We start from the raw sequence: 26110 nt of genomic DNA, 5'->3' as shown, positions 1-26110 counted from the left end.
AAAATTTTTTTTAAGAAGGTGAAAGAGAGGAGGAGGGGAGAGAAGACCAGGCAGCTACCTCGTATGGGGAATTAAGACCCGAGGGACCTGGTCAGAATGTGGCTGGGCGGGTGGGGCGCTGCCGGAGCTCCAAATCAGCATCGCAGGGGGCGGCTGTTGACGGGGGTGCGGGGATATCCCGTTCCCTCTGGCTCAGGTCAGCCCTGGGGGCAGAAGCCGGCTGGGCCCAGACTGGGTGGGTGGGTTCCGTGACCTGACCCGAGGCCAGGTCCGGTGGGAAGGCTGTGGGGGCGGCTTGGAGAGGGCGGGGCCGCAGACAGATGCCTCCCTAGTGCCACCCGCACGCACGCACCCCCGTTGACGGAAGAACATGTGTCACGGCTCAAACTGGAAGCCACAGGGCATGCATCTCGGCTCTGCTCTGGCCGCGCAGAGAGGACATCCTGCAAAATTCTAGTCCCCGGCGAGCCGCGGGAGGCGGCCAGGCGCAAAATGTCCTGCAAACACTGCCCTCTTGTGGTGCGGCCCGTGAACTGCGCTCAGGTCCACAATTCGCGCTGCTTGGGTGTTGGCAACTGGAGAAGGAAAAAAGGGACAGTTTAACTCTCGAGTGAACCCAATAAGAAAAGTACGGATCCAAACGCAAGTATTTTAAGCTCCCAATGAATTTTGCTCCAAATATAAAGTAGCTTGCTTTCCCCCCAAAATCCATATTCCAATTCTAAATAATAACAATAAGCATGAAAAGCACTAAAGAGAAAAAACACCTACAATCACTAGGCTGTGGTCAATAACTCCTATTAGCATTTTAGCAAGCATCCCTCCAGATTCTATAAATATATACACACAGAGACATACACAAATTTACATCAATAGGACCATGCAACGCGTACTATTTTGCAGCCTGTTTTTCTCTCCACAATACATTGTGGGTATCTGCACAAGAAATACATGCCACATCCTCATTCTTAATGTTTTAAATTGTAAAAAGTATACTTGTGAAAATATACCCTTGAGTAACACAAATGTGACATATATGTAAGAAAATATCCATTAATAGCAGACTGACTAAGTGAAGTTTGGTATATCGATACTAGGCAGCTATTAATCTCATGTACTGATGTGGCTAAATGTCAAAGATCTATCATAGAGCGAGATGAAATCACATTGCAAAATAACGTTTATAGAACTGTCCTATTTTTACCTAAAAAGAATCTTTACGCATTTATGTATGTAAAGAATATAAATGGATATGCCTGTTTCTGAGGAAATGTTTCTTTTTTTTAATTTTTTTAATGTTTATTTATTTTCAAGAGACAGACAGACAGAGCCTGAGCGGGGGAGGGCCAGAGAGAGAGAGGGAGACACAGAATCTGATGCAGGCTCCAGGCTCTGAGCTGTCAGCACGGAGCCCGATGTGGGGCTCGAACTCACGGAGTGCAAGATCATGACCTGAGTTGAAGTCAGACGCTTAACCGACTGAGCCACCCAGGCACCCAAAAGAAAGTGTTCCTTGAAGGATACTCAACAATATGACTGGGAAAGCAAAAGATGAATGGGATTTTACCTTTCATTTTTTCTCTTCTGTAGGGTATGATTTGTAAAACAAAAAAACAAAAACAAAAACAAAAACAAAAACTATCAGCTTGAAGACACTATTTGAAAGCCTGAATGTACCACAGCTTAAATACTCCTCTACTGATGAACGTTAGGCTTGGCCACAGTTTTTCTACTAGGAAGCACCTTGCACATGAATTACGTACTGTGCTACTGTGCATTTGTCTCTCTGGGTAAAGTCCTGGGTGTGGAATTGCCAGGTCCCTTTTTAAATGTGTGCTATCCATGATATTGACTATTAACACATCACAGAGTGAATTTGATGTGACTGCTCTCCACCCGACTGGGTTTTTCAAATGCCTAATATTTGTTTCTAGGTGGGCAGGGCACGGTCTCTGTCCATGCTTTGTATCTTGGGAGGCTCTATTTCACCAGACTACGGGTCAGGGTCACCGGATCTTTTATGCCCACGTGTCCATCTTGATTCCGTTTGTCACTACACCTCCATGCCTGTGGCCCTTGTTCCTCTCAGCCTCTTCTCCCCACAGCAGCCAGGGTGAGCCTTTCTCCTCAGACTCTGCTCACACGCTGCCAGTGGCTTCACAGGACTCTGGAAACCAACACAAGGTCCTTACCATGGCCCTCGAGGCCCTGCATAATGTGGCCCTCATGAGCTTTCCAACCTAATGTCTTCCTCCTCTCCCTGTTCTCACTCTGCCCAGGCCACATTGGCCAGCTTGCTGGTTCTCACACTCTAAGTACACGCCAGCCCCAGGGCCTTTGCACTTGCTATTACCTCTGCCTAGAATACTGATCCTCCAAATAGCTACAAGCCTCTTTACCTCCCTTCCATCCTGTCTCAGCTCAAATACTGCCTCCTCAGAGAAGCCCTCCCAACCACCCTGCCTTAAAAGGCACTTCCTCCCTTCCTGACATTCTCTTTCGCCAATTTTCTTTTACTTCCTAGCTCCAAGACTGTATCAGACATCCACGTGGTCATTTGCCTTTGGGGTTCCTCCCTCACTGAGTCACGAGCTCCATGAGCGTAGGAGGCTGTCTGGCTTGTGCTGTGTCCCCAGCACCCAGGACAGGGCTTCACGTGTGCAGTCTTCCAAAAGGTCGTGTTGCTTGAGCAAGAAGCTGGTAAGACACGGATATGTGTTCAAACCACCTTTTCCATCTCTGGGGAGCCTTATCAGGAAAACCTGACAGAACCTTTGTAACGCAACAATTTGGGAGAAAAATTGCAAACGGGTTATTATTCAGGAAAAAAAATACCTCTCCTCCAAACCGGAGCAGCACATCTACCCCACGTACCTGCTCCTTTAGAGAAAAATAGAAAGGTTAATATCGCCCCGTCAGAGGAAAGGAGCCAATTAGCACAACCGCGATTCAGGGGAAGAATAGAGGTTAATTGCTTGGCGTCCACATGTCTCAAATGCCTAATGCTGTATCATTATTTTTTAGCTACATATTATTCATTTCATACACTTAAGTATTCCACCTTATTACTAATTAGTAATTCCCTATCCTTAAATTTTACCCAATTCAGGCTGTCATCATAGGGCCCTCCTCAGCCCCCGTTTTCCCCAAGATGTAACAAAATCGTGGAGAAAATGTTGGCACCTCCTATTCACCACCCTCCTCCTACCCGCCTCCACCCCCACGGACATTCCCTTGGCTCACCTTCCCTTCCCTGGGCGTGCACCTCCCCTCTCCCCTGCCTGCCCATCTCCCGTCTCGGCAAACAGGCTCCACTCCTACCACGGCGCCCCTCCACATCTCCCACATCCCAGGCACCGCTCTAAGCTTACTACTTGGGCAGAAAATGCAAGTTCCGCCTGCTCAGGTGACCTGGTCCTTTTGAAAAGACCCACGACTTGGTGACATTGGACGTGTTGACTCAACAGACCAGTATTTCCTGGGAACGTAATGATAATGGCAACCACAATAATCATGAGGGCTGTGAACACTTTTTGAACATTTTTATGTCTCAGGCACCAGGCTGATGAATTTTACATGCGTGATGTGAAGCCACGTACACCCACGGACATCAGTCATCCAAGCAAATGAACGGAGCAACCCAACCCAGGTCCGCAACTACGCGGCATGAAAAGCCCACGGGGATGTTTTTTCTTCTGTCACATGGATTGTTTGAAGCCACGACTCTCCTCACTGTCCTATCTCCAGAGGCTCCTGGGTACCTGGAAAATCTTCAGAGCACCCCTCTCCCTTGGACTCTCTACTTGGGACTAAAACCACGCCCCTCCTGTCTCCATGTCAGAAAGACATGGGGGAAAATAGGGCAGATACAAGATACAAAACAAGCCAGAATCCCAGCCCTAACTTGGACTTGCCCGATGGCCGAAAGTCTGCCCTAGGTAATGACTCCGTTTTCAGGGTTGTTCCCAGAAGGAGATCAGCATGATGAGGCATGTGATGTAGATGCCTGTGTTATCTTCCTCGATGGGGTAAAGATGCTTCTGATCAAATGAGCGGAGGAGTGGTCCCTCATATTCTGGAATTAACAGTCATAGACAATAAACCAATTAGGTTTACTAAAAGACAAGCTTGGGAATCTGTGAAAGAAACAAACAATTATATATATATATATATATATATATATACACACACACACACACATATATATGCATATATATACGTATATACATATACATATATATACGTATATACATATACATATATATATGTATATATATGTATATCTATGTATATTTGAAAAAGAACCAAAGAGAATGTCTAGAACTGAAAATTTTCATAATTAAAGCTGATACCTCCTGGATAAGAGAATCAGTAATTAGATCAGAAAAAGCTATCCATCCAGAATACAGGTCCCAGAAAATTATCCTTTGAGGGACAACAATTGGGAAATATAAAAGGAAGTTAAGAGACCGAGAGCATAGAGTGAGAAGCTCTATAAGGAAAAGAAAGGCAATATAAGAAGAGACAAGGGCTGAGAACCTTCCAGAACTGATGAAAGCTACAAGCCCCTGTATTCAAAAAGCCCAAAAAACCCAAAGCAAGAAAAATGAAAAGAAATACATGCCTTGACACATCATGGTAAAATTGCTGCGTACCAAAGACAAAGGGAAGATTTTTAAATGCAGTCAGAAAGAAGAGGAGGCTTTCAGTACAATAGACTGACAATGGACTCTTTTTTTTTTTTTTTAATGTTTATTTTATTTTTGAGGCAGAGAGAGACAGAGCATGAGCAGGGGAGGGGCAGAGAGAGAGGGAGACACAGAATCAGAAGCAGGCTCCAGGCTCTGAGCCATCAGCACAGAGCCCGACGCGGGGCTCGAACTCACAGACCGCGAGATCATGACCTGAGCCAAAGTCTGACGCTCAACCGGCTGAGCCACCCAGGCGCCCCAACAATTGAGTCATAATAGCAAGAATGGGAGCTGGAAGAATGGACTGAAAACATGGGCACTGGGGTGTTCAGTCGGGTGAGCGACGGATGCTTAAATTTTGGCTCAGGTCATGACCCTAGGGTCCTGAGATTAAGCCCCGCATTGGACTCCGCACTGAGCATGGAGCCTGCTCGGGATACTCTCTCCCTCCCCCACTCACACTCACTTGCTTTCTCTCTCTCGCACACACAATAAATAAATAAACCTAAAAAATAGTTAAGAATGGAATGGTGCCTTCAATGTGCTAAGAGAAAAATAACTGTCTACCTAGAATTCTGTGCCCACTGACAATATATTTCAAGAGCAAGGTGAAATATAGACATTTTCAAACCAACAAAAAAACTAGAAGGGTGCCTGGGTGGCTCAGTTGGTTAAGCATCCGACTTTGGCTCAGGTCATGATTTCATGGTTAGTGAGTTTGAGCCCCATGTCAGGTTCTGTGCTGACAGCTCACAGCCCAGAGCCTGCTTCAGATTCTGTGTCTCTCTTGCTCTCTGCCCCTCCCCCACTCACATTCTGTCTCTCTCTCTCAAAAATAAACATTAAAACAATATTAAAAAAAACCTAGAATTTGCCACCAGCAAAACTCAGTAAAGGAAACTCTACAGGATGAATCTCAGACAGTAGGAAAGCGATTCCAGTTTGAAGATCTAAGATGTAAGGAGGAATGAAATGCACTGAAATTTAAACAAGAATTGCCTGTATAAAACAAGCATTGCCTCTATAAAACAACAATGGTTGGGGCATTGTTGGCTTTGTCTGACTCTTGATTTCGGCTAGGGTCATGATCTCACGGTTCTTGGGATTGGGCCCCCCATCAGGTTCTGTGCTGACAGCATGGAGCCTGCTTGGGATTCTCCCTCTCTCTCTCTCTTTCTCTCTCTCTCTCTCTCAAAACAAATAAAATAAACTTAAAAAAAACCAACAGTGATAATGTCTTGTGCACTTAAAAACAAATAAAACTAAAAGATATCACAGGAATAGCATGCAAACCAGGAAAGGGAGAATAAAATTAAAGTGTTCTGAGACCCCTATGTTATGTGGAGGGAAGGTAGAGGTATTCATTATCTTTTAGATTCTGATAAAATTGAGTGGGCATATTGTAATTTCTAGAGTAACACTAAACTGATGGAAACAAAGTATGTGAGTCCCAGACTAATAGAAGGTAAAGATGCAGTAAGAAAAAAAAAAAATTCAAGAGGCAGCAAGAGGGGTGTATGGGCTGGCTGAGTGTCTGACTCTTGATTTCGGCTCAGGTCGTGATTCCAGGATCATGGGATCAAGCCCCTCATCGGGCTCTGTGCTGGGCATGGAGCTTGTTTAAGACTCTCTCTCCCTTTTCCTGTGCCTCTATGCACACATGCATGTGCATGCTCTCTCTCTCTCTCTCTCTCTCTCTCTCTCTCTCTCTGTCACTCTCTCTTAAAAAAAAAAAGACAAAAGGCAGCAAGAAAATGAAAGGGAAAAAATAGAAAGCATGAGATGAGATGATAGGCACTAATCCTAATTTATCAATGATTACAATAAATGTAAAAGGACCAAATGCTCTTGGTAAAAGATAAAGATTTTCAGATAATATTTTTTAATCCAACTATTTGACTATGTATTGGGCCATAAAGCGTGTCCTAATGAATGTCAAAGAACTGAAAACATACAAGTCCTGCTCTTTGATCATAATTTGTAAACTGGAAATCAATAGTAAAAAGATAATTATTTTTTAAATCCACATGTTTGGAATGACCCAAAGACCCAAGGTCTTTCCTGCTTTAAATAACCCTTTGGTCAAAAAAGAAATGATAATCATAATTAAGAAAATAATTAGAAGTGAACAATAAAGAAAATACTCTAATCAAAACGCATGGGATACAGCTGGCACAGTACAGAGAAGTTTATAGCCTTAATTGTTTATATTCTTTTAAATAAAAAAGAAGAAAGGCTGAAGATTAATGAGCTAAGCATCCATCTTAGAAGCTGGGTAAAGAAAAGCAATTAAATCCAAACATTCTTAAAGCAAGTCCCTACGGAGCACAGTTCACTCTCAAATCCAAATATGCAAAGTGACTTTCTTCCACCCTGGAGGGCTCCCTTCCATTCCCCTTGCTGGAGGGGTCCCTTCTACTTCTAAGGTAGTATTTCCCCAGACATACCTGGCTGTCTGCTGGTGGTATAGAAGATGATTTGGGGTGACACCTGGGCAAATATTATTTCAATAGATTTTAAAAATAGTTTGCTCCTACTTAAGACAGGTAATGTAGTTTTCCATTTATAGTAGGAAAATCAGGTTTCTTTAAAAATGGACTTATTTAGTAAGAGGATGAAATTCACAGGAAAATATTTTTACAATCATAACACAGTATTATTTGGCAAAAAAAAAAATCTCATTTCTAAGATGGGAATAATAATAGTTCCAGCATTATAGCAGCGTAACGAGGATTAAATAAATTACACACAATACAAAATCGTACTTCATAAATTAAGATAACACCTGCAAAGCATCTGAACAGTCCTTGGTATTTAAAAAGAACGCAGTAAATGGTAGTTACCACGATAATAACTATTATTATTACTCGAGTGATTAAAACTTGAGAAACAGTAAGCCAACTTAAGACTCCAAAAATAAACTTTAGACCAATGACAAAGCTTGCAGGACAACAGTACAGGTAGAGAAGGCTGGTCTTGGCAGTGCTCTCTGCCCTCCTTCTGTCCCCCTTCTCCCCTATAGGGCTTGCTGCTCTGGGGCCCTGGGCCCCACGCCAGTCCTGCCCCAGGATTTGGGCCTGTTCCTTCGTCACCATCCCCATCACAACCAAGTCAGCCCCAAGTGATGACATTCATACCACAGAGACCAGCACAGGGTTGATGGGACTTAGACTATTACCCCTTCCACAAAAGCTTTGTTTGAAAGGGTGAAGGCCCAGAGCACCTGGGTGGCTTAGTTGGTTAACTATCCGACTCCTGATTTCGGTTCAGGTCATGATCTCAGGCTTCATGAGTTCGAGCCCCACACTGGCTCTATGCTAACAGCATGAAGCCTGCTTGGGATTCTCTCTCTCTCCCTCCCTCTCCGTTCTTCACCCACTTGTTCTCTCTCTCTCTCTGTCTCAAAATAAATAAATAAGCCTAATAAAAATAAAAGGGTGAGGGCTTTTAACACAGAGAGAGAAGCCTCCAGCTGTGGCCTTGCAACATGCTAGTGGAGACACAGGACACAGATCTGGGGGCAAGCCACAGAGTCTTGAGGCATCTCCTCCAGGGGACAGTCTCTGCCCAGCCAACTCTCTGGTTGGGGTAGAGAGCACAGTCCCCGAGCTGAGGGCAACTGGCTTGTATGATTTGACAGGAGTGATAGATAGCTTTGAAGGCTTTTTACACCAGGAAAACTTCGACTTGGTCATTGTCAAATTCTAACTGTATCATTTCCCTCCCTCTTCAAAGACGAAGATGTAGCAGAGCTACTTGGGGGCTTGGATTCTCCACTGCAATGATTTTATTTTCCCTGGTTGTTCTTGCTCCTTGGGGCCTAGTCTTGAAGAACTGGAGGGAAACCCCACAGGAATGAAATCCACCAGGATGGCCCGGGGTCCCTCATTTCCCACACACAGGAGCAGGCTGGCAGCGCTAACTTTCTGCAGCCACCAGGGGGAGCTCCAGCTTTCCCTTTGGAGCCCAGAGCTCGGCGGCTAGGTATTTATTCCTTGTCATTTGAACAACAGCTTTCAAGACGCTAATAAACACACCTGGGACATGTCTGTGTAAATCCGTTCTACTTCTTGGTTGCTGCACAGGGCTGACAGCACCTCGCTGAGGGCTGCTTCTTCGTTTGGGCCCGTAGGCTGTGGGTCACGCAGGCCTTGACCCCTGGGATGGGCAGGGTGGTAGAAGGATCCACGGGCCAGGAGTCAGAAGCTTGGGCTCCACAGGATCGTTTCTTGAACGTGTGCCGCGAGCGAATCACTTGTGCTTTGTGGAAGCGCACGCGTAATAGGAACCCATACACCGCACCACGCCATGCAGGAAAAATGCATCGGCTCCCTCTAGGGACTGGATGCTGGGGGACACTTCCCAGAGGCCCAGAGGGGACAGCTGGCTTTAGCCAGGAATGCTGATCGAAGGGCACGCCCAGCAGAGGGCACAGATTGGGCAAAGACCTAGAGGTGGAAGGTCGGAGTAGTTTCAATGCTCCTGGAGGAAGGGACGGCAGAGGTAGGGGCCAGATCACGCACAGCCTTGCGAGCCAGGCTGGAGAGTGTGGCTCGCACACCCTCGTGGTGGATCTTCGTGGGCTCTCGGTGGGGAAATGGCGTGAGCGGGCCGTTCCTCTGCAGGGTGGAGGGCTGGGGCAGGCAGGCCAGGAAAGAGGCAGGAAGCCCCGGCAGGAGGCGACTGCAATGCCCTGGAAGGTTCAGCTAAGATCACATGGCCACCGGTGTGACCAATTGCCCCAGTTTTCCCGGAACCGAGGGGGTTCCCAGGACTCCAGACTTTCCATTTTAAAACAAGGGAGGTCCCAGGCACACTGAGACAGGTGGCCACCTGCACGGCCACTAGCCACTAACCCCCTGTGTCTCTCCGTTAACCTCTCATAACCTGACTTTTCTCACCTGTGATCACAGTCCAGATCAGCGACTTTTTAAAAAATGTTTATTTATTTATTTTGAGAGAGAGCGAGAGAGAGTGAGAGTGAGAATCCCAAGCAGGCTCTGTGCTGTTAGTGCAGAGCCTGACGTGGGGCTCGAGCTCACAAGCCATGAGATCACAACCTGAGCCAAAACCAAGAGTCAGACACTTAATCGACTGAGCCGCCCAGGTGCCCCCAGATCAGTGACTTTTAAATGACTTTTAATATGTGAGCACCATCTTGAAACAAAATCTTATCCCAGGTTTGAAGGCATTTGCCCCTCCTGGCCTCGGACTTGACAGGGTTTGCCCCGATCGTCAGCTCCAACTCACTGGCCATCTCTGATCCTTGACTGGTCGTCATTCCTGCTCCCAGAGTCTCAAACACAGCTCTCAGCAAAAGCTGTGACTTCCTCCGGTCACCTTTCCAACCTGCTTTGGGCTATCCCCTGAATGCAGGGGCTTCTGCCCCTTCCTCTACTAGACAGCACCTTTGGGACCCAGTTTGTGAATGGGACATGGCATTTGGAAGCAGGAGATGTGGGTTCAGATTCTAGTTTCCCACATAGTGCTGGGTGACCTGAGCAAACACATATGCACACACACACACACACACACACACACACACACACACACACCACATAGGTACACAAGACACACACACATACACACAGGCACACACAACACGCACGGTCTTTCCTCTTCTTCCAAGGCCCAACTGAATGGCAAGGGGAACAGAGGAGGCTTCAGAGGACTTATTAAGCCTCTTAGCTTTCAGAGATGTACCTCAGAATGGTGTACATAACCATGATGATGATCCATTCGCCTATCTGTCCTCTAGACTGCAAACTGCCTGCCCCCAAGGATGGATCTGTTCCCTCTGCCTCCAAGTGTGTGTTTAATGAATGATGTATTTCTTCTCATTCAGAAAGATTTACTGAGAATTTATTATGGTCTGGGCACGGTTCCAGGTGGCAGAATATAGCAGTGAACAGAACAGACAAAAATCGTTTCTACAGTGTTTTGTTGGGGCACCTGGTTGGCTCAGTCAGTGAAGTGTGCAACTCCTGATCTCAGGGTTGTGAGTTCGAGCCCCACACTGGGTGTATAGAGTGCTTAAGAATAAAAAATTTTTAAAAATCTTTCCCTACATAGCACATATATATCTCATGGGCAAATGGATAAGTGGGTGGGTGGATGTTTTTTTGTTACTGTGGTTTTATTTGGTTTGGTTTTTTTCTTCCCCAGGGTATCCATTTGGAAACCCGCTTCCTCCTACACTAATTCCATCTTTCCTTCCTAATCCCCACAATGGAAGAGGATGAAATAGAAACCCACTTCTCCTGGAAAATGAAAGCAAGGAAGCTGATACCCGTGGGCGACCGGATTTATGCTAATAGAAGGTTCCAGGGTAATGCTATGGATGGCACTGGCTCAGTACTAACCAAGTTGGCTTTGAAGGGAACCAAAGCTCTATGTGGAGGCTCCAGCCCTCCCATTCTGTCACCCCCAACTCTGTGAGCTGACGACCCCCAGCCCCGGCCTGCTCCATCCATGGGTGGCTTGCAGAGACTGAAGGGGGGTGTTACTCAGTTATAGGCCACCATCATAAAAGGAGTAAACTGGGTGAGTCCTACGGTCCTCTCCAGCCCCTAAGATCCTGCTGTGTGCCCAGAGCAGGGGTCCTGGCCCAGCATGAAACCCTGGTGCTCAGTCATGGGAGCTGAGACCAGCTTTTAGGGGAGAGGGACTTCCCGGCACTGGCCAGCCTTGCAACACCCCCTCCTGCATATCTGGGTCCCCCAGAGCATTTCTTGTCTGTCTTTTTCTCATGTGAATGCCTGCCAATACCAAGAAACTAAAAAAATGGCTTGTACTCCACCTTCGGGATTGATTTCTTAGCTGGCAAGGACAGGGTAATTCACAGGGGTAATTTACGCAGCACACGCACCTCGCCCCATGGTCCGGGCCATCCTGGGTTAAGTGATGCCCATCACCTAACACCTAACATCTGCACCTTCACCCTCTCCATTCAAATGGAAACCCTCACGAAGACCCCACGTGAATGCCCAAAGCAAGAGTGCCATCAAAGCAGGCAGCCTTGAAAAATCCTCGTGTCACTCCTAATGCACCAGACCTGCAATGGCAGGGGCAGCAGGGGGTGTGACACAGCGGAGGCCTTCAAAAATCGCATTTCCTTGCCCCGGGACACTGCCCACCTGCAATTTGCTCTGACTCTCTGTCTTTCTGTCTGTTTCGGAGAAATAGGAATCACAGTTAAATTCTACCAAATAAACAAGTCATGTTTTAAAGTTGTGTAAAACCTACAATTTTAGAAAGGCTTGATGTGGTTGACACTAAATTGATTTCAACACATCCTATTTCCGGTCTAATGCTGGGTTCCTTTCATCAAGAACAAACGCGCTCATAATGGCTCGATTCTAAGTGAAAGGACTCAGTATAAACACACAGGAAGCACCAGCGCTCACATTAATTTTCTTCCTTTTTTTAAGTAAAATGAGATGGCATGTTTTACTTCTCAAAGATTAATTTCCCATAAAGTTTTCATGCACATTCATCCGAGGTTTGCAAGTCTGAATAATTAAGCTGCACCCCACTCAGGTTTTCAGTTTAATTAGCAACAGAAAGCTGATGCCTGCTGAGGTCAGGAGGTTGTCCTGGGTGTTAGAGCCCCAGTCTCGGGGGTGCTGGAGGGAAAGCTGGAAAATTCCTAGCGGTGGATCACCTCACGCTGAAAACTGACAGCCTGCTTGCACTGGATCTAGACTCGAACATTCCTACCGTCATAGCAACTCGGAAGGATGCCACACCCCAGAAATAAATTGCACAGAGGATAAAGGTTCATTTCTTGCAAACAAAACTACTATGTATTAAGTTCACAAGGTTCCTGGCGAGGGGAACTCGGGGGGCTCAGTTGGCTAAGGGTCTGTCTCTTGGTTTTGTCTCCGGCCATGAGCTCACACTTTGTGCACCGGAGCCTCCCATCAGGCTGCCTTGGGGTCCTCTCTCTCCCTCTCTCTCTGCAACCCCCTCTCCAAAGGCATAAATGAAATTTATAAAAAAAAGGTTCCCGGCAAAACTATACACGTGATGAAATCTTGCAGGCCTACTTACCAAAAGAAAAAAAGAAGGGTGCGTGCAAACACAGGTGAAATCCAAGTAGCACCTACTTTGGCACCAATGTCCATTTCCTGGCTTTGGTAACAACACTGTGGTTACGTAAGGGGCTATCTTCTGGGGCAGCTGGGTGAGGAGTTTACTGGTTATACCAATTTTGTGTACAGCTAATGTCTGTACGACATTCGCAATTTCTACGTGAATCTGTGTCTATCAAAGTGAAATGTTAAAAGAAACGTGAGGGCTGGGTAGAGTGAAAACAGGCACGTTAGCCACATTGGGGAGGGTATGAACTAGCACGGTCTTTCAGGAGAAAAACCTGGCAGTATCCGTCAAAATGCAAAATGCGCTAACCCAGCAAATCCACTTGCAGGGATCCAGTTTGCAAAACTACTTGCACATGTGCATGTAGGATGTTCTTTGCAGCGTTTTTGTAGTAGAACAAAATCGAAACAAAATAAATCTCCATGAGTAGGGAAATAATAAGTCGATGTGGAACGCCTGTAGCATGGAATACTGTATAGTCATAAAAAGAATAAGGCAGCTCAATAAAAAGACATAATGCGAACTACAAAGTGTGGTCACAAAATAATCTGGAGATGGGTAGGAAGAGGTTACTTACCTAAAATCGTATTTATGTGTATACGCTTTATGTGGTTGTATAAGCATGGGACCCATCTGCAACAATACACCCCAAATGGTTCCTGGTGATTGCTTCTGGGATGGAAAGTTCTTTAGTGAGGGTGATAAAAGGTATGCTTTCACTTTGTCTGAAATACACCACAGTGAGAAGGTGGTGCTTTTAGAATTAGAAAAACAACAATAGAAATGTAAAAGAAAAAGAGAAAATGGATACAAAAAAGAAAAAGGGCAGAGACCCAACTTGGGATGGGCTGACAAGAAGGCGGCTTAGCCCAAGTGGCCCCAGGCACTGGAGGCACGCTGCCTCTATCACCAGTCCTGGCCCTCCCTGTGACAGAATCGAACATCCCAGAACATCCCATCTGTAGCTACGGGAACTGCAGAGCCTTCCCATGGAGGAATATCCTCTGTCCCATTGTTGGACTTGAACATGCGACTTGCTTCGGCACCGAAACGTGAGCAGATGTGACGTGCAAAGTTTGAGCAGAGGTTTTAAGAGCCATTGCATGGTTCCCCCAGTTCCGTTGCTCTTTTCTCTTTGCGTCTTCCTGCCAGTGGCTGCTCCCTCAGTCTGGGTCCCAGAATGAAGAAGACACATGGTGCAGAGCCACAGACAACTGGCCACCATCAGGTAACAGGCGGGAGAAACCATAGTGCAGCAAGCCACTGAGGGGCGGGGATATTTGTTACACAGCCTTACCTCGTGAAAGACAATACACGAGCAAAGAGCACCTCCACCCCCCCCCCCAAAAAAGTATTTATTAAAGGTATACTATGTGAAGCACCTATAGTTAAGTTGAGGGGCTAAAGGGTGAGCACAGAGCATGTGAGAAGCATGCACACTGTAGGGGATCAGAATATGCCACCCCCAAATATGCCACTTTGCCATAAGAATTATTTTGAGCTGGAGGCAAATGAGAAAAAAAAACAGATGCAGAACAACACCTTCTCGGAGTTTCCCTTACCTAAGTACGGAAACCTCTGGAGAACAGGACGGCCATGAATCCCTGCTATCAGTTTCCCCTTTTATTTGCCTTCCCATAGTTTGCTGTCCTTGGAAATCTAAGAACGTTTTCCTTTGTCTGGTCATTTTGTTACTAATTTATCATTCTTTGCTAAGATGATATGGAAGCCCACTGGCACCGTATAACATCCCTCTGAGTTACTCTTCCTGAGTTTTCTCCCGTGTAAGGTGCCACACACATAACAAATGGATGTTTTCTCTTGTGAAACTATCTTTTGTTGGTCTAATTTAACAGAGCCCCAGTGTGAGAACCTACAAGGGTAGAAGGAAAAAAAAATTGTTTTCTTCCCCTACAATGTCACCTGCTTGGGAAGAGGACACTCATACACACAGACACACACGTACGCTTGCTTGGAGCTCAAAGAGCAGTGCAGTGTCGTGTGAAAAACCTGGCACAGAGGACAGGGAGTTGATCAGGGAAAGGGGAAGACCATACAGGCTGAGTCTCATGTACACCTTTCTGTGTCAGGGTCTAAGGCACACAGGCACTAATGGAGCTGAACCAGGCATTCTAATAAAACGCAAAAACAATCACTAACAGTTTAGTCACCCTTCCCTTTAAACCAAAGGTGCCAAGAAAATACCCAGCGCCTAGAGATTCCGAACTTTTTGTTACTAGGATATGGACTCTCCATAGTGTGGAAGAACCATTCTCAGACGATATATTCTGGGTCTCTTAGAAATGATCGGAGCATGAACTGTATTTCCAGAAACTACCTCTTTCTCTCTTGACCAAGGCACATCTTTGTGCGAAATGCATTCTCTTAAAGGAGACAAAGGGACGTGAACTGGACGAAGGGTATAAATACCAAGTTCCCTTCACTTCTTCATTTGCTGTGTCACCATGGTTCATTCATAATGTGCTTCATACAAACAAGCCACTTGTAATTTTCTCCTCCAAATCTGGACGTTTCTGTTTAAAATCTTCCCCCCCACCCCTTTTTGAAAACGACACAAGTACGCCATTATTAGGTCCCTTGGTAAAAAATACATCAAGCAAAATGTGAAAGTCCTCCTTTACACACTCCTCCGCCCTCTCCCCAGCAGCTCACACAGGCTCTTGGAACTGCCTTGTGGTGCATTTGTCTACACCGAGAGGGCTATATATGCATGCATACGGAGCCTTTGTTTCCTTCCCTCCATCCTCCTTCCTTTCTTTCCTCTTCCCTCCAGAAATGGAAAGCATGAATTTTTTTTTTAGACCACTTACCATTCTTATTTTTCCCCTCTAGTCATTTCTAGAACTGACATCCTGAGATTTGAATTTATTTGCTTGTCTGTTTGTTGTCTTTGGCTACTGTGGACACTAAACTCATAAAACACCCCATGTGTTGAGTTCTGGGAGGGATACCAATGGTAAGGAGGACCGGGGTGGGTTTGCCAGGAAGTTATTCAAGTCGGCTTGGGAAAAGGTGGCACCAGACTCCTCAATCCTGTGATTTGAGGAGTTGGGTCTTGCGGAAGCAGAACCCTGGGTATCCTGCAGGTCCTGTGTTTCCAGAAGGGACTGGAGGGCCTTGATCCTGCACTGGATCTGTCCTGAGTCCCTGGGATTCCCAGCCGACTTTACTGTGGTTTCACTACCCCCCACATCTACCCGCATGCTTCCCATCCCCCCCACCCCCCCACATCCCCAGGCCCACCCGCCCCTGCCCAGACCAAAGCAAGATCCCTCAGCTGAGGCATCAGGCGAGTTGGTGGGGGGAGAAAATGTTCCCATGTGTTTCTATGCAACAAAATCAAGTGTATGTGTAGGTGTGCTGTGTTTTTACAAACTCTCCTCCTTGGTTGTTATAAGATTAAAACAATTTTCTCCCTCAGTAAATGCTTCCCTTCAAATCACTGGAAGGCACATAATTCACCAGCCCATTTGCAGCTTCTATTTTCTTAGAGTCGGGAGGAAACATGATTGTGGGGCCTGTTTCCCTCTAAGAGGCCAGTGTTGCACAAGTGATGGACAAGAAGAAGTAATGTGTCAATGACATCTCTGATCAATGTTTCATTTATTCTGAAGTTCAAAAACGATGGGCAAGCCTCGTAAGTCCTTTGGGGAGGCAGAGATAGTAGGTTTTGAGGTAAATCACTCTTTTATCCTCAGTAAATTCAATGGACACTTTCATTAAAACTATGGGGAATTTTAAGGTAGTTCTATTCCTATTTTAAAACCTGAGTCGGGGATTTTTTTTTTTTTTTTTTTTTTTTTTTTAATGCCTGGATCATTTTTGTCGCTGAGAAATCTCAACATTTCAGAGACGTGGCACATTTTATTTTCCTTACCCATTATGGGGAACTCACGTGCCCCTGAGGACACAGAAACACCGCTTACCATCACAACAGATTTCAGGGGGGAAATGTACACAAAAGGAGAAAATTAAAAAAGCTTGCTTGGCTGAGGTCGGGAGGGATACCACCTTGCGTTTATGCTTAAGAAAATAAATTCACCTGCCCCTGATCAGTGACGCCAGTTTGCTACCGAGCTATTGAAAACGCATTCCTGCTGACTGTAAACTGCTCCATTTACGTGACTGTTTACATAATTACACAGCGAAACATTGCAATCTTTTGGATTTAATACATGTTTTAACAAGCCCTTCAACTGCAGTGTAGGCTTCTATAATCAAATCAAGTCTTGTCAATTAAAACACAATTAGAAAAGGTGTCATGGTGTCACCGTCACACTTGGCTGCACGAAGAGATTCAAGAATCGCTTGGCTGGAAACCTGAGCTAAACCAACATGCCTGAGCTTAAAAGCCGCGTCAGGCTACCAGGGAGGGCACCTGTGGGCCTTGGCTCCTGTGTGAGAGACGCAGGCCGTCGTCCCTGGGCCATTTCTTTGTGATTGACAGAGGGCTACAGATGAAAACCCCCGGTGGCCCGGAAAGGTCGAAGATGTTTGTGGCTCTGAGCGTGACCCCAGTGCCAGCAAGCAGGTCACGGGCCAGGAGTGGTGGGCACAAGGTTACCAGGGAGACATCCACCTCACCCCGACATTAGTTACGGCATACGGGATCCTAGAGGTAGAGACCATTTTAGACATCGCCTAATCTCACTGCTTCATTTTAAGAGATGTAGAACAGGGGCTCACAGGGGATACGTGATTTGACAAAGACCATAATGTATAAGCACTTTGTGAAATGAGGACCCTCCCTTTCCTGTCCCAACCTAAGGATCATTATCTAGTTAGAGCAGACAAGCGGCGAACACAAGTCATGGGGCTAAGGGTGGCCTTCAGGAGAGAGGTTCAGTTGCTTCTCACAGCTCGGCAACAAAAGTCAGATGTGGAAGGCCGGGGTAGTGGGTTGAATGGAAGCCTCCGAAAAGACGTGTCCGTCAAATCCCTGAAATCCGTGAGGGTTATATTTGGGGGAAAAGGGTCTTCGTGGATGTGATTAAGGATCTTGAGGTAAGATCGCCCTGGATTATCCAGGTGGGGCCCAAAAACCCAACGACGAGTGTCCTCATAAGAGGCACATGTAGAAGGCACACAGAGATGATGGAAAGATGGAGGGAGAGATTGGAGTGACACAGGTGTGGGCCAAGAGACACCTGGAGCCACAGGAATCCAGAAGAGGCAAGGAAGGATTCTTCCCTGGAGGCTGTATTCTGAATTTCTGGCCGCAGGATTGTGAGAGAACAAATTTCTGCTGCTTTAAGCCCCCCAGTACATGGTAATTTGTTACATAGGTGCAGAAAATGAATACAGCTAGTCAGATGCATTGGCTGCTCAGCTCTCTGCCCAGGGAGGCTGTCACAAACTGAATGTCTGTGTCCTCGGAAAATCCCTCATCCCCAATGCGATGGTATTTGGAGGCGGGGCTTTGGGGAGGTAGTTAGGTTTGGATGAGGTCAAGAGGGTGGAGCCCCCACGGTGGAACTGGTTCTCCTATAAGAGGATGAAGAGAGCAGAGCTCTCTCTTTCTGCCACGTGAGGACACGGTGAGAAGTCAGCCATCTGCAACTTGAAAGCGGGTTCCCACCAGAACCTGGCCAGACTGCTGGTCTCTGAACTCCAGCCTCCAGCACTGTAAGAAATAGGTTTCCGTTGTTGGTAAACCACTGAGTTCATAAATTTGTTAGAGTCCAAGCTAAGACAGAGGCTGACCAGACCTAACGCACCACAGGGATCCTTTGATTTGTGGTTGGCTCAGCCAGTGCACAGCCTGGAGGGAGGGAGGGAGGCGGGGACAAGAGAGGTGAGATATGAAATGTGTGACTCCCCTCCACGGGGTCACCGTGAGCTGGCTGTGGCCCCTCCACCCAATGGTCACAGCTCCTCTCAGTGGGGCCCCCCGAGGGATAATCTGCTTTCAGGTCCACGTACTGGCTCCCACTTCTCACCCCGGCGGATGTAGGGCTGAATCAGCCGTGCTGTACTAACCTCAGTCCTACCCACAACTCTGAGATCAGTCCCTTTATCAAAACATCTTCAGGTGGGGGCGCCTGGGTGGCTCGGTCAGTCAAGCAGCCAGCTCTGGATTTCCACTCAGGCCATGGTCTCATGGATCCTGAGTTCGAGCCTCGCATCGGGCTCCACCCTGAAAGTGTGGAACTTGCTTGGGATTCTCTCTCTTTCTCCCTCTCTGCCCCTCCCCCCTTCCAGGTAAATAAATAAACTTAAAAAATATATATATATAAAGCATCTTCCAGTCAATCAAGCTGAGCATGCCATATGGAAGCTGCCAAGACCCCAAGCGACATGATCTGTTGAAGTAGTGATACTCCCACGTCCTGGGACGGCACATTTCTCCTAGCAGGTTAGTGCCTTGTCACAATTTCCCAATGACATGCACGCGACTGTGCCACTTTGCCCACGAGGGAAGTGAGGCTCGCAGAGGTGAACTGAATTGTCCGTGTTACACAAGCTTGGAGCAGACCTGTGATCCTCAGGCTGCCAACTCCTCCTCCATCACTGCCGTGCCAGGCATCACTAATCGATCATGACACTCTTTCGGACTGACACCAGCCCTTGTCCTGTGGTCTTTCCCAGCACGGCATTCTGGGAGGCCATACAACCCATCAGAATTCGTGGATTAAGTGTGCCCTTCCTGCTACCGCCTAATAGGTATACCTCTGGCCTTGGGGGGCTGGGAAGGAGGGGAGCAGCTGGGAAATTAAAGAGGATTTGGGGGAAGTTTAGAGGCAAGCTGGGCCGTGTAATTTCCTCCTCTGTTGATCACCCGTAGACACCTTCAGTAAAAACCCACATAACCGCAATCCTTTTAAGGTCTGATGTATGTGCTTTGGAATGTAATATTGTAGCAGGCTGATTTCCAAGATGAGCACTGTCATGACCTCATGAGCACATTAGAAGCACCAGCAAGTCCCGGGGCACCTGGGTGGCTCAGTTGGTTGAGCATCCAACTCTTGGTTTGGGCTCGGGTCATTATCTCACAGTTTTGTGAGTCCAAGCCCTGCGTGGGGCTCTGTGCTGGCAGGGCAGAGCCTGCTTGGGATCCTCTCTCTCCCTCTCTCTCTCTGCCCTTGTCCCATTCATGCTGTCTGTCTCTCTCAAGATAAATAAACTAAAAAAAAAAAAAAAAAGATTCTAAAAGTGCCTACTTTGGAGGACAGATGGCCTTTTAAGTCCAGGTGGTCCTCGACTTTTGTATGTATAAAAGTCACTCTCCTGTGCCGCATTTATTTATGGATCCCCTCTCCCACCTTCCCATGTCATGCTCAGACTTCCCCTGTAGCAGCAAAGGTTTAGGGCACGGTGGCACCACCCACCAGACAACAGTTAAGTGGGGTTCCCCCAGCGGAGGGTGGAGAGGTGAGGCAGGTCAAGACGGACAGTTAATGTGCGGGAGAAGAATCCAAGACAAACCACCACTGGGACTATTCATAATTGTAGCTCTCTGCTAATGGGGTTCCATTTCACCCCTCCACACAGAAAGAGGGACCTTGTCCCGTTCATTAAGGGAAAGCTCTGGAGTCAGGCACCCCTGGATTCAAAGCCAGACCTGTGTCTTTCTAGCTTGAGTTTGATCAACTTTCTAAATTTCTCTAAGGTTCAGTTTCCTCATTTGTGACAATTGGGACAAAATTAGTACTTGTGCTCTCAGGGTAAGAGGAGGACTAAATGGAAGGGTCCAGTAAAGTGAACAGCCCATTGCCTGGCCTACAGTAAGTACCCACGATGAGAATGAGGAGGATGTTTCTAGCGGCACACTTCAGCCATGCAGGGGACTGCCCGTGGAAGGAATGTGTCACTTCTGGGATTCAGGAGTCCTGATTCACGCACGGACTAGCTGCACCCTGGCTGGAACTGCTCTTTGCTCTCTGGCGCCTCTCCAGGCTGCCCCCTGCTACTGCGTCTGCTCCCGAAGACCCCTCCCTATAAAGGTGGTTTCACAGGGAGCAGACACCCTCCCAGACTGAGGCTTCGCTTGGGTGTAAACAGCACTGGGAGAATGTGGAATTCAGAGAGACGGCAGACAGCCCCTTAAGCCCTTAGGGTCCAACTGCAGAGGGCCCCTGGGCAGGGATGCAGGTGGTTGGTGGACAGCTGTGTAGACGAGAGAAGAAAGCAACCCAAGAGCACTGGGGAACCTCAGCAGAGTGTGAACTCTGAGCCGCACTTAACAAACAAAACCTCTAGCCAGGTGAAGGCAAATCTCCAGGCCATCAGGTGCGTCCTGGGCAGTCACAAGGGGTTACTTCTTTTGTTTTGCTGCCCCCTGCTTTCGACCCTCACTTCCCTTATTAATTGTGATTCTCTAGCTTTACCCTCCGAGGTGGAGATTAAATGCTGAGCTGGCGGGAAGCGCTCTCGAAACCCGCGGGCTGTAGCAGCCTTGCATTTGCAAGCCTTGTTCCCAGAGACCCGCTCGGCCCTTCGCCCGGCCGCCCGGGCTTCATTTAACTGACCTTTCGCCATTATAGACATTATCAACCCCATCGGTAGGTGCTAATCCCTCATGATTGGAACGGGATTTTTCCCCTCTCCTTCCACCACCTCCCTCCCCTTCCACGTTTGAAGGTAAAGTTATGTTTCAAAAGAGCTCTTGCGTGTATATATACTGTTGCTATACGCAGAGCACTTTCATATTCATTATTTGATTTGGAAAAATTAAAAAATGAGCGTCTCAGGGGACCCGCAGATCGTCTAATCCAGTAGTCCCAAAGTGTGTGCCTCTGTGGCCTGCGGCATCAACATTACCTGGGAACTCATAGAAATGCCAGAGTTCTGGCCCCACGACAGACCTGAGGCTCTGGGGGTGAGGCCAGCAATCTGTTTTTATAGGCCTTCCGGATGGTTGTGGTGCATGTTCAAGGTTGAGAACCCCTGTGCTAATCAGATTTCCTCTACAGCTGCTCCCCATCTAACAGATTAGAAAACTGAGACCCACAGTAATTTGGTCAAGGTCATTCACTCATTCATTGCACAACTATGGACACTGTGCTAGGGGATCAGGAATATATTAATGAAAAGACAAATGTGAGGCCCTGACTCCCTGGAACTTACTTTCTACGGAGAAAATGAAAAAGATAACCACAGATTGAAGTTCGTGCCATGAGGGAAACAAACATGAGGACAGGAATGAACTTAACTGGGGAAGAGCTACTTGGGATAAGTGGTCAGGGAGGCCTTCCTGGAGGAGGTGACATTTGAGTTGGATCTAAACGGGGAGCTGGAGCTGGCCATGTGAACAAGAGAAGGCACAGGCCACAGCTTATGCAAAAATGCTGTGGAGCGAGACAGCACTTGGCCTCTTCTAGAAACAGAAACGCTGGTGTGGCTACAGGTTGCTGAGTGAGGAGAGTGGCTGAAGCAGATAGAGAGAGAATGAGAGACAGAGAGACAGAACAGTGAGAGAGAGAGACAAGACAGACAGGTAGGTTGAGGCTACGCAGGCCTCGGGGGGCCCACACCCAGGTCTCATAAGACTCAGGTGAGGGCTCCTGGCCCTCAGGCCACCCCCGCAGGGCTCCACACGACCCCGCCGCCTGCCAGAGGGGCCTCATGCCTGCATCACCTCGCCTAGCCTCTGCTTGGATCCTCCAGGACTAAGAAGCTCTCACCCTCTCTCGAACCTGAAGCAGGGTAGCTTGTCCAGCTCTGGAAACTTCTAACTGGTCTGTCTTTATATGGAGTCCAATTCTGATTCGTCTTTCCTTCAGGTATTTAAGGAAGTGGTCAGCTTGCCCTCATCAACCTTCATAAGCCTCTTCATCCAGACTGTACGTGTTCACGTCCATCATGAGTCCATGTGGCAGGTCTGGGATCAAATCTCTGCATGTAAGTCTGTCTCTGCCACTAAAGCATGACCTCTGGGCCTCAGTTTCCTCATATGTAAACTAGGCATAAAGTAACGACCCTTCCCGTGTAGGTTGGTTATGATGTTTACATGACATAAAGCACATAAAGGGATTCAGGAGGTGTTCCCTGTAGGCTAGCCACTCTCAGAGCTCCTCACGGGGCCTGCTTTCCATTCCCTGGAACACCTAGACGGCACCATCGATGAGTGGTCACCCTCTGTGGCCAGGCCAGAATGTACTGGGCCTATTCCCTTCCAATCTGCCATTTGCCTTCTGGAATGAAAGCAGAGTCTGAGTGGGAATGAGAGAGAGAAGGCTGGTCGCTATAGTCATGGGAAAAGTGGCCTTTTGTCCTTAGGTCCCATGCCTATGATTTAAGCACGCTTTGTGTCTCTGCCCTCAGCCTCAGTGAGAGAACATGATCGTCACACTGTCAGGAAAGCTGACGCATCAAGAATAGAAGGGCGAGCTTCTGCTTCTGCACACGAGGGGGTAATAGCTGGCGACAGACCGTCTCTCCCACGGACAGCAGCACGGGAGCTGAGGTCACATGCAAACCCTCTGCTTTTGAACCAAAGTACAGGAATCTAAATGCATCCCTATCCTATTTTTATTTATGTATTTGTTTTGAGAGAGACGGAGCGTGAGCGAGGGAGGGGCAGAGAAACAGGGAGAATCCCAAGCAGGCTCTGCGCTGTCAGCCCAGAGCCCACGCAGGGCTCCAACTCACGACACTGTGAGGTCATGACCTGAGCCGAAACCGCGAGTCAGCTGCTTAACCGACTGAGCCACCCAGGCGCCCCTACCCTGTTATGTTTTGTTAGCAGTTTCAACTCTTTTTAGACTTTCGAGATCGCCGTGAACCCCGCAGCCCATGAATCAGCCGTCCTCTCCCAATCTGGGTCACCCGTGAACTTCCTCTGCCGCAGACCCAAAATGCAAAAATAAAACAAAAAAGCACGCAAACCGAAAACCCAGGGAGGGGACTGGGAGACGAGCCCCGTCTCAGGCCAGCGGACTGTCCGAGGTAACGCGGGCAAGGGTGAGGACTCCGCCGCTTCCCCTGGCGCTGCTCACCCCAGGCGTCCACACACCGCTGCCAGTTCTCAGGACCAACCCCGACTTCCCAGTGCCCGAATCACTTCACTGAAGGAGCCAGTGGATAAGGTGCTTTATGTTTGAGGCTCCTGACTTAGCAGCACCCGGCTGATGTGACGTGAAGTGACTGGAGGCCTACGAGATGCCATCTCGCTGGCATGAGACAGAATCTGAAGTCTAATCCGAACAGCCTGTGTGGCCGCGGGCTCCAGGAACATCTGTCGCTCACTGCAGGAATGTTTTTTAAATGGACGTTTTCCATCTTTTCAGGGCGACAGAAGTCTTTCTAGTAAGAAATGCCAAGCTTAAGGTTGCCTCGAAGCCTCAACAGAGTTTTCTGGACCATGGCTTAAAGGACCCCTTTGGATGCTCAAAGTTACAAAATGCTTCCAACTGCCCATGTGCTCGGCTGTTTCACTGCAGCTGAGTTTATTTTTCGGGTGGGAAAAGCAATCCTCGGGCAGTTTCAAAATAATTCCCAAATTGGTTGGTGAGGGGGAGAAAATCCAGTCACCCGAAGAAGACAGAACCAAAATAGTATTTCGGCAACTCAGGTCGTGACACGGATGTCTCGCATCTTTCCGCCGTTTTATCAACTATACTGTTGAATGTTGAAAGTGAAGTCCGTAGCTGGCCAGAATTATCCGGATTGCTAACTCTAAACCGTATTCTGGAGTCAGGCAGGAGTCAATAATTACTGGAGCCTATTCCTTCCCCCGTCCTCCGTCCAGATTGGCTTTTTATTTATTTTTTTAGACAATTAACAAATGGAGAAACGCCATCTGCCTTTTTTGCCTAGCGATCTGGAATTGAAACGTGCATTGCTGGTGGCTTGTGATTTTTTCCCCAGCTCTCTAGAAGCTTCAGAGGTCTATTTTTTCCTAACAGAGGCTTTGTCGGTAGTGAATGAACCCTGACTACAAAGCCGGCTTGCTTAAAACAATGGAGTTACAGAGACAATAGGAACGAAGGGGGTGGCTTAGTGTGCTGAGCACTAACCCCCCAACACAGCCATCTGATGCTGTCAAGTTCAGGGACAGGATGCTGTGCTATTCACTCCTTCCATGGCTCTGGCACAGGAAATCCAGTGCCGGCTATGGCACCCTATATCTATACTTAATGATTCTGTTTCAGATTTCCCTGTGCTGGCGACATGCCAGGCTGCCAGCAGAATGAAGAGAAGGGGAGAATTGAGACCATTGTTTGAATGTTTCAGGCCCCTCTTCTTCACCTACGCCCCACCCCCCAACGCCTCTGCCTCCAAAGCCTGGGTCATTCAAGATAATCTGCGGAATACGGAGATGGCGTTAAGATCACCTCGCTGCGTTCCATGTGAGAGGTGAAAGCAGCAGCATGGATTTGGCTGCCTGGGTCAGACACCTGGCAGTCCTCCTGGATTTCACATCGCAGCCAATTAGACACCGACGCTCGCTGACCCGACCTCCACGATGACGCTCGTCTCCAGCTCCCTTGTCCTCTCCAGTGTCTCCGCAGGGTGAGGTCCGCATCACCTCCTGCCTGGGCTGCTGCATTAGCCCCATCTCGTCCCCATGCCCACCCCCTACCCATCTCGCCCGTGTCGCACACCGCCACTGGGTTTCTCCAAGTAGGAACAAACCTGATCACATGGGTCCTCTCCCCGAGAGCTTGGATGGTGCTCCCTGAGCCACCATCCCCCTGAGCACCTATTAGAGCTCCATCCCCCTGAGCACCTATGAGCCTTACTGTCCCTCTTGGCCCCCGGAAGATTCTGCCTCAGTCCAGGGAGCCGCACCCTTCAGGGGAAGCCCCCGTCACCCACTCATTCTTTTCTCCATTCTGCTCAGCTGCGTGATGCCAGGCATAACCACAGTGGTGTTGGGAAGGGGGACACAGGTGCATCTCTACCCACTGCCCCCACCAAAGCGAGGGCCACAGCATGTCCCCACAACACACAGACCCGATGTCCCCGAGGGAAAATGTACCTGTCAGAGATGAGAAATGTTAGAACGAGGAACGTGGCAGTATGTGATCCATAAATCGTGGTTCTGTACAATCAGTGAGTATGAAAAGCAAAACTTATCTTGAGAGGATAGAAATTAAAAGCAAAGGGAAACAGCAGATGCCAGATGGTGGAGGACCTACCTCCATCAGACCCCCGTGTGCCTCCTGGCGCGGGAGTCACCCCTGCTGGCAACCCCGCCTGGGGAGCCCCTTCCCCTGGCCTGTTAACCCCTCACCAGCCCTCGCTGCCTGTCTTTGGGCCTCTCTGGTGCTCACAGCTGACCGGTTACTTTGGCTCCATTCTCTCTGGGAAAGACCTACAGACGGCCCTACCCCCACGACCTGGGGACCCCTGAC

At 48.0% G+C, this 26110-nt stretch overlaps 1 protein-coding gene and 1 long non-coding RNA gene across 2 annotated transcripts in view; one reads left to right on the top strand and one right to left on the bottom strand.

Annotated features, from left to right (window-relative positions):
• Window positions 1-26110, bottom strand: part of HSPA12A (heat shock protein family A (Hsp70) member 12A) — a 162299-nt gene that overhangs the window by 107198 nt on the left and 28991 nt on the right. The gene's annotated exons all lie outside the window — the stretch shown is intronic.
• Window positions 19107-23258, top strand: LOC132684862 (uncharacterized). The gene is made up of 3 exons (XR_009612831.3): window positions 19107-19475; window positions 22535-22652; window positions 23076-23258. It is a non-coding gene; the product is annotated as an uncharacterized LOC132684862 (long non-coding RNA).

Source organism: Panthera onca, chromosome D2, assembly GCF_046562875.1.
Source record: "Panthera onca isolate mPanOnc1 chromosome D2, mPanOnc1 haplotype 2, whole genome shotgun sequence".
Lineage (NCBI taxonomy): Eukaryota > Metazoa > Chordata > Mammalia > Carnivora > Felidae > Panthera > Panthera onca.
This window is presented reverse-complemented; position numbering and strand designations above follow the sequence as displayed.